The following is an 8,121-nucleotide window of genomic DNA, read 5'->3' on the forward strand; positions in this document are numbered from 1 at the left end:
TAGGCAGTGGCTACTTTACTCTCCTTCAACTGGCTGTGTGTATTGTTTTGCTTGCAAACTGTTTTCCAGTAAGCACAATACTTTTGTTCATGGATTTTCTGACTGGAAACATTCAGAGCGGATTGGTGAGCATGAGGGGAGTGTGGAGCATAGGGCTTGCATGCTAGCATTATATAATCGCTCCAGAGGCACAGCAACAATTGATTCTGATATTGTCAAACAAATTGATGCAGAAAGACAATACTGGAGGGAAGTTTTGAAAAGAGTTGTTGCAGTCATCCAGTTTTTGGGGGAGAGGGGACTTGCTTTCAGGGGAGATGATGAGCTATTAGGATCAGCCCACAATGGTAATTTTTTGGGCATCATAGAACTCTTAGCCAAATTTGACCCATTCCTAGCTGAGCACCTCCAAAGGTTTGGAGGTAAGGGAAAACGTTCTGTGTCCTACTTATCATCGACAGTGTGTGAAGAATTTATCCATTTGATGGGACAGAGAACAAAGCAGGCAATTGTTAATGAGATCAAAGAATCAAGTTACTTCTCTGTTATAGTTGACTCCACTCCAGACCTTGCTCATGTGGACCAACTTGCTTTTATTGTCAGGTTTGTTAATAATGACGGACATGTAGTTGAGCGTTTTCTAGCTTTTGAGCCTATTGAAAACCATAGTGGGGACAGTTTGGCAGAGTGTGTCGTTGCTATGGTGGAGAATCTGGGCCTAGACTTATCCAACTGTAAGGGCCAGTCATATGATAATGCAAGTAACATGTCGGGAAAGTACAATGGAGTCCAAGCTCATCTTAAACAAAGAAACCCTTTGATTTGTTATGTCCCCTGTGCAGCACATTCACTGAATTTAGTTGGTGTCAATGCTGTTGACAGTAGCCCAGAAGCTGGACGTTTTTTTGACTTTGTACAGGCAATGTACACATTTTGTGCATCATCTACACACAGGTGGGGAAAGGTTTTCCGTGATACTGATATCAAACTCACACTGAAATCAGTCAGGTACTCGATGGAGCGCACGAGCTGAGTCAACTAAGGCTCTTTGGAAATATTATGCACAACTGAGAGAGGCATTGAATGATATGTCTAAAGATATGGAGGAGAAATGTGTAACTCGAAGTGAAGTCTCTGCACTCTGTGACAAATTGGACACGTTGGAGATGGCCTTCATGGCATACTTCTGGGACACAATACTACAGAGTTTCCAAGCCACAAGCCTGCAGCTGCAGAAGCATGATATTGACATATGTACAGCTACACAACTTCTCTTGTCTTTACGAGACTTTGTGGCAGCACAGAGAGATAACTTTGAGGTGTTTGAAGGGGCAGCTTTAAATGTCACCACTGCTGTCTCCCAAGAGTACAGGCATGACCTCCAGCGTACAAAGAAGCGCAAAATTATGTCTGATGATAGTGCAGAGCAGGGCCGGCGCTAGGGGGGGGGGGCTGAGGGGGGCATTGCCCCCCCAAATTGTGTCTTTGCCCCCCCAAGCACAATGCAAGCAACGGCTATTTTTAAAAACATGACTATCAACATGCCCCCTCATTAGGTTTTACTGCCCCCCAAGCAAAGCAGTCCAGAACCGGGGCTGGTGCAGAGCCAGGTGTAGCATTTAACGGAAAGGACAAGTTTCGGATCGAAACTTTCAATGTTGTCATTGACAAACTTGTGTCCTGTCTCAACCACCGTTTGAATGCATACACACACTTAACTGAGCTATTTGATGTTCTTTTCATGCCTGACAATATGTCCAACAGTGAGCTCACTTTAAAGGCTAACTCACTCGCTGCAGCATATCCTTCAGATCTGAACATGAGCCATGAGCAACTCTTTGCCCAGGGGCCCAGACTATCCTTAATCCGTCCTTGTTAGTGACAGATAAGTGTCAAAATTATTTTTCCCAACCGGCCCAAACTTGAGATTGACATGAGCCGGCCCATCGGGAATCCTCCCGAATCTCCCGATTAGCCACTCCGGGCTTGGGAATGTATGTTTAATAATAAATGAAATGAAGTTGAGCAGATAAAAGATAAAATATCTCAGCTTCATCCTGTCTGACATCTAATAAACGTCAATGTAAGAAACTCTGTGTTTATATTGCATTTTCCATACTGTCCCAACTTTTTCTGATTTGGGGTTGTACTATAATGTAATTATAACATTTGGTGCAGAATTTCAGTTAATTTTACAGCATGGTAAAAATGTGCACATTCATATTTAACACTAAATAACTTTTTAGTGCACTAAATAATAATGAAAATATTTAGAAGTAGTTTATAAAGTAGAAATAATTTGTTGTTGTACGTTTGTGTGTTCTAATCCCAGAGAACTCTGAGGCCTTTCTGTATAAAATTGATGTAAAGCTTTCTCTTTGTGTTATATATGTATTTATAATCATTAGAAATAAACCAATAATAGATTCATTTGGAATCATTTAATTAAACACGTTCGTTGATTATTAAATATTTATTAAACATTTTTTCTGCGTTAAAAATGAGTTATATAACTTATGTGTTGTGTCCTAAACAGCGCTCCTCTGTTCTATATAGTGTGCACTTATTAGTTCCCTAGCTTCTGTGTGGGTGCTGTTGTAAACACACTGTATAGTGAGTGGAGAGCGGTTTGAAACACAACTACCTCATCTCGCTGCTGAGCACACGCGTTTTGCGTCTCCGCTGCAGACAGTAAGATTTAATGTTTTAATCAAAATATATCATGTTATATTGTTACATGAACTCTTTAATAAAACTTCACGTGGTTGTAGTTGTAATATTTAAATACATTTAGACTGGTTACTCGTGTTTACATTTAGTGATCTTGACTAGAAATGATTACAAAATAAATTTAACATTTTTATTAAAAAAAAAAACAATGTCAGTAGTATGTGTATATACAAATGGTTTGGCATCAGTACATCATTTGAGACTTTAATGTATTTATTCATATTCAATTTATAATGTATAGATCAACACTATTGATACAATAGTTATTTTACAAAGTGAGGTTTATAGTAGGTAAGAGACATTGATGTGTTCATTTTTCCTCAAACAATGTTTGTATGTAAATGATGTCTGTATGGAAAAACAGTTTTACATTATAAATTATAAAACAGTTTATTCGATTTATTTATTTATACAATAAAAATTACCTTTTTCATTAAACAAGGAATGTAATACATAAGGGGCTCTTATTTGAGTATGTATAAAATATACACTAAGCATACAAGACTTTAGTAGTTCATTAATCTCAAATTATTACAGATGTATTTATTGTTTATGAAGTAAAATAAAATAAATATTAAAAAAGTTTTTAAAGAAACAATGTTTGTAGGAGGTGAAGAACATTGTTGTGTTTGTATAGAAATCAGGGGTGCGTTTCCCAAAAGCGTAGTTGATAACTACGGTAGCAACTTACATAGTTGGAACGATGCAGTTGTGATGCAAGTGTTTCCCGAAACCATAGTTCGAACTACTGTGGTAACTACGTTGGTAAGTTGTATAGTTCAAAACATCGTAAGACGACACAGGTGTTTCTCAAAAGCATAGTTCCAACGAACGTTCGTAACTACTGTGGTAAAGTTCTGTAGTTCCAACTACACCTGTAGATGTGTAGTTAGAAGCGTAGCTCCTGGTGGCTACGTCATCGCTGACGTTGGACGCCGTTTAAGGATGGTAGTTTTGGACGGTAATCTTGGTGTACGAACCTTGGTGTAAAATGTAAAATCTTTATTAATGTAGTTCTTAATAGACTTCATAATGTATTTATGTAAATATAGTTGCAGTTGTTGAATAATTATATATATTTTGTATTCACAAAGGAATGAGTGAAAGAATGAAATAAATAGTTAGTGGATGAATGATTTAATGGATGAATGAATGAATATATAAATGAAACGGTTGTAAAATAAGTGAGAATGATTATATGGAAAATTACAAAATGAATAGTGAAGGGAAAAGCTGTGGTTTAGATGACAGACAGATGGATGGATGGATAGAGTGTAAATAAACAAAATAACTAATGGAATGAAATTAGAAAGTGCAGGTAGGTGCAGTTCCAAGTTTACACTATATGGTACAGATTAAATCATAAATATAAGGTGATAAGTGACAAGTATTGCAAATTGGATTGGGCCAATATAGCCATAACTATATGTACATTAGCATACATATGCATGTGTATGTGTCACGCGGGGGTGAGGACGAGACGAAAGGGGCGGACACACACGCAGAGATGTACACTAAATATATTTATTAATCAAGACACGGGCTAGGAACATACGCTAAGCACATGGCTAGTAACACAACCTAAGAACATCGCTAGTAACACAGGCAAAGCACACAAGACAGACTAAACTAAACAGGACTAGACAAACTAAACTAGGCTAAACATGGACTACACACAGCTAAATAAGGTATAACACACTAAATGGGCTAACAAGGCTAACAAACTAAACAGGGCTAACAAGGCTAACAAACTAAACAGGGCTAACAAAGCTAACAAACTAAACAGGGCTAACAAAGCTAACAAACTAAACAGGGCTAACAAAGCTAAGAAACTAAACAGGGCTAACAAAGCTAACAAACTAAACAGGGCTAACAAAGCTAACAAACTAAACAGGGCTAACAAAGCTAACAAACTAAACAGGGCTAACAAAGCTAACAAACTAAACAGGGCTAACAAAGCTAACAAACTAAACAGGGCTAACAAAGCTAAGAAACTAAACAGGGCTAACAAGAACAAAGAAGGAGAACATGAAACCAGAACAAACTAGGTAAATACACACGGACAGACAAAAGTCAAGAATTAACCAAGCAAAGCTAACCAGTCAAAAGAGTCCAAACATCCAAACCAAAATTACCAAAATAACCCCTGCCAGCCTGTTCCTCAGCTCTCCTTTTAAATGCTCCCTGATTAGGATCAGCTGGGGCTGATTGCTCAGGGGGACCAATCAGGAGTGAGGCATGGCAGGAGTGAGTGTGCTCACGGAGAAGAGGGGCGTGGCACATATGAGCACACAAAGGCTAGCAGTGTGACAGATGCCCCTCCCAAAGGCACTACACCTGGAGTGCCTTAAACAACAAAAACAAGGAGGTCCCGGTCCCTGCGGGGTAAATTTGAAGTCATTAAATATGTCCTCAGGCAGTCGTGATAAAAATGGTGGGACACAGGCTGCCGACAGAAATCCAGAGGCGCAGTCGGGGAACACTGTCGAGGAGCCAGAAGCACCTAGGGGTGCCAACGAGAGTTCATAAGCACCATCAGGGGGCGCCGACAGGGAGACAGAAGCACTATCTAGGGGTGCCAACACGAAAACAAGAGCGCCGTCAGGAAGCGCCAACTCAGAAACAGAAGCACCATCGGGATGCACCAACTCAGGGACAGGAGCGCCATCGGGGCGCACCATCTCAAAAACAGGAGTGCCGTCGGAGGACCCCAACTCAGGAACAGAAGTGCCGTCGGAGGACACCAACTCAGGAACAGAAGTGCCGTCGGAGGACACCAACTCAGGAACAGAAGTGCCGTCGGAGGACACCAACTCAGGAACAGAAGTGCCGTCGGAGGACACCAACTCAGGAACAGAAGTGCCGTCGGAGGACACCAACTCAGGAACAGAAGTGCCGTCGGAGGACACCAACTCAAGAACAAAAATCAACTGCGGTGAGCCTGGCGAAGAGGCTTCGGGAGTCAGCTGCGGTGAGCCTGGCGAAGAGGCTTCGGGAGTCAGCTGCGGTGAGCCTGGCGAAGAGGCTTCGGGAGTCAGCTGCGGTGAGCCTGGCGAAGAGGCTTCGGGAGTCAGCTGCGGTGAGCCTGGCGAAGAGGCTTCGGGAGTCAGCTGCGGTGAGCCTGGCGAAGAGGCTTCGGGAGTCAGCTGCGGTGAGCCTGGCGAAGAGGCTTCGGGAGTCAGCTGCGGTGAGCCTGGCGAAGAGGCTTCGGGAGTCAGCTGCGGTGAGCCTGGCGAAGAGGCTTCGGGAGTCAGCTGCGGTGAGCCTGGCGAAGAGGCTTCGGGAGTCAGCTGCGGTGAGCCTGGCGAAGAGGCTTCGGGAGTCAGCTGCGGTGAGCCTGGCGAAGAGGCTTCGGGAGTCAGCTGCGGTGAGCCTGGCGAAGAGGCTTCGGGAGTCAGCTGCGGTGAGCCTGGCGAAGAGGCTTCGGGAGTCAGCTGCGGTGAGCCTGGCGAAGAGGCTTCGGGAGTCAGCTGAGAGGACTCTTGAGAAGAGGCGTCCGGAGTCAGCTGCGTGGACCCTTGAGAAGAGGCGTCCGGAGTCAGCTGCGTGGACCCTTGAGAAGAGGCGTCCGGAGTCAGCTGCGTGGACCCTTGAGAAGAGGCGTCCGGAGTCAGCTGCAAAAACACTGGAGAAACGTCATTAATCAGCTGCACAAATCCTTGAGAATCTACTTGATTCAGCTGTGAGGACCCTGGAGAGGCGTCCGGAGTCAGCTGCGAAAACACTAGACAAACATCACTCAGCTGTGAGGACCCTTGAGAGGCGTCCGAAGTCAGCTGCGAAAATCCTTGAGAAACTCCTTGATTCAGCTGCGAAGACCCTGGAGAGGCACCCGAAGTCAGCTGCGAAAATCCTTGAGAGACTCCTTGAAACAACGGTGAGGACCCTGGAGAGGTGTCCGAAGTCACTTGTGAAAACACTAGAGAAACATCACTCAGCTGTGAGGACCCTGGAGAGGTGTCCGAAGTCACTTGTGAAAACACTAGAGAAACATCACTCAGCTGTGAGGACCCTGGAGAGGTGTCCGAAGTCACTTGTGAAAACACTAGAGAAACATCACTCAGCTGTGAGGACCCTGGAGAGGTGTCCGAAGTCACTTGCGAAAACACTGGAGAAACAGCACTCAGCTGTGAAAATCCTTGAGAAACTCCTTGAAACAACGGTGAGGACCCTGGAGAGGTGTCCGAAGTCACTTGTGAAAACACTAGAGAAACATCACTCAGCTGTGAGGACCCTGGAGAGGTGTCCGAAGTCACTTGTGAAAACACTAGAGAAACATCACTCAGCTGTGAGGACCCTGGAGAGGTGTCCGAAGTCACTTGTGAAAACACTAGAGAAACATCACTCAGCTGTGAGGACCCTGGAGAGGTGTCCGAAGTCACTTGCGAAAACACTGGAGAAACGTCACTCAGCTGTGAGGACCCTGGAGAGGTGTCCGAAGTCACTTGCGAAAACACTGGAGAAACAGCACTCAGCTGTGAAAATCCTTGAGAAACTCCTTGAAACAACGGTGAGGACCCTGGAGAGGTGTCCGAAGTCACTTGTGAAAACACTAGAGAAACATCACTCAGCTGTGAGGACCCTGGAGAGGTGTCCGAAGTCACTTGTGAAAACACTAGAGAAACATCACTCAGCTGTGAGGACCCTAGAGAGGTGTCCGAAGTCACTTGCGAAAACACTGGAGAAACGTCACTCAGCTGCGAGGACCCTGGAAAGGCGTCCGAAGTCAGCTGCAAAAATCCTTGAGAAACTCCTTGAAACAACGGTGAGGACCCTGGAGAGGTGTCCGAAGTCACTTGCGAAAACACTGGAGAAACGTCACTCAGCTGCGAGGACCCTGGAGAGGTGTCCGAAGTCACTTGCGAAAACACTAGAGAAACGTCACTCAGCTGTGAGGACCATGGAGAGGCTTCCGAAGTCACTTGGGAGAACACTGGAGAAACGTCATTCAGCTGCGAGGACCCTGGATATGCGTCAGAAGTCAACTGTTTGGACCCTGGAGAATCTGGACTCAGCTGCGAAAACACTGGAGACATTGGACAGACTTGGACAGACGAACTCGGCCTAAGACTGACCCGAACTTGAGAACACGGCACTGGGGCCGGTGAACAAACAAAAAGGCCCCTTGAGCCCTTGGGGTGACGACAAGAAAATTGAGCTCGCATGAGGCCCTCAAACTCTTGCACAGAGTTCAGCACAGCTCCCTTCTCAGTCCAGAGCTGCCTCGCCCACTCTCGCGCAGCACCATTCAACCTTGACATCATGAACATCACCTTTTGTGTTTCAGAAGGCTGCGGGTCGAGAAGGTTTTGCAAGTAGAGCTGGCTCTGAAGCAGAAAACCATCAACCAAAAGGTCGCTTCCATCATAGGGAGCTGGCTTGTAAAGTAAG

At 44.6% G+C, this 8,121-nt stretch overlaps 1 protein-coding gene across 1 annotated transcript in view; it reads right to left on the bottom strand.

The window, feature by feature from the left end:
• Positions 1-3,226: 3,226 nt before the first annotated feature.
• The window catches only part of LOC134328243 (receptor-type tyrosine-protein phosphatase F-like), a 41,206-nt gene continuing 36,311 nt past the window's right edge, over positions 3,227-8,121 (bottom strand). The window contains exon 7 of the transcript XR_010014718.1: positions 3,227-3,710. The gene's annotated coding sequence lies outside the window, so the exon portion shown is untranslated. The remainder of the gene's footprint in view (positions 3,711-8,121) is intronic.

This window comes from Trichomycterus rosablanca, chromosome 15 (genome assembly GCF_030014385.1).
Source record: "Trichomycterus rosablanca isolate fTriRos1 chromosome 15, fTriRos1.hap1, whole genome shotgun sequence".
Classification (NCBI taxonomy): Eukaryota; Metazoa; Chordata; class Actinopteri; order Siluriformes; family Trichomycteridae; genus Trichomycterus; species Trichomycterus rosablanca.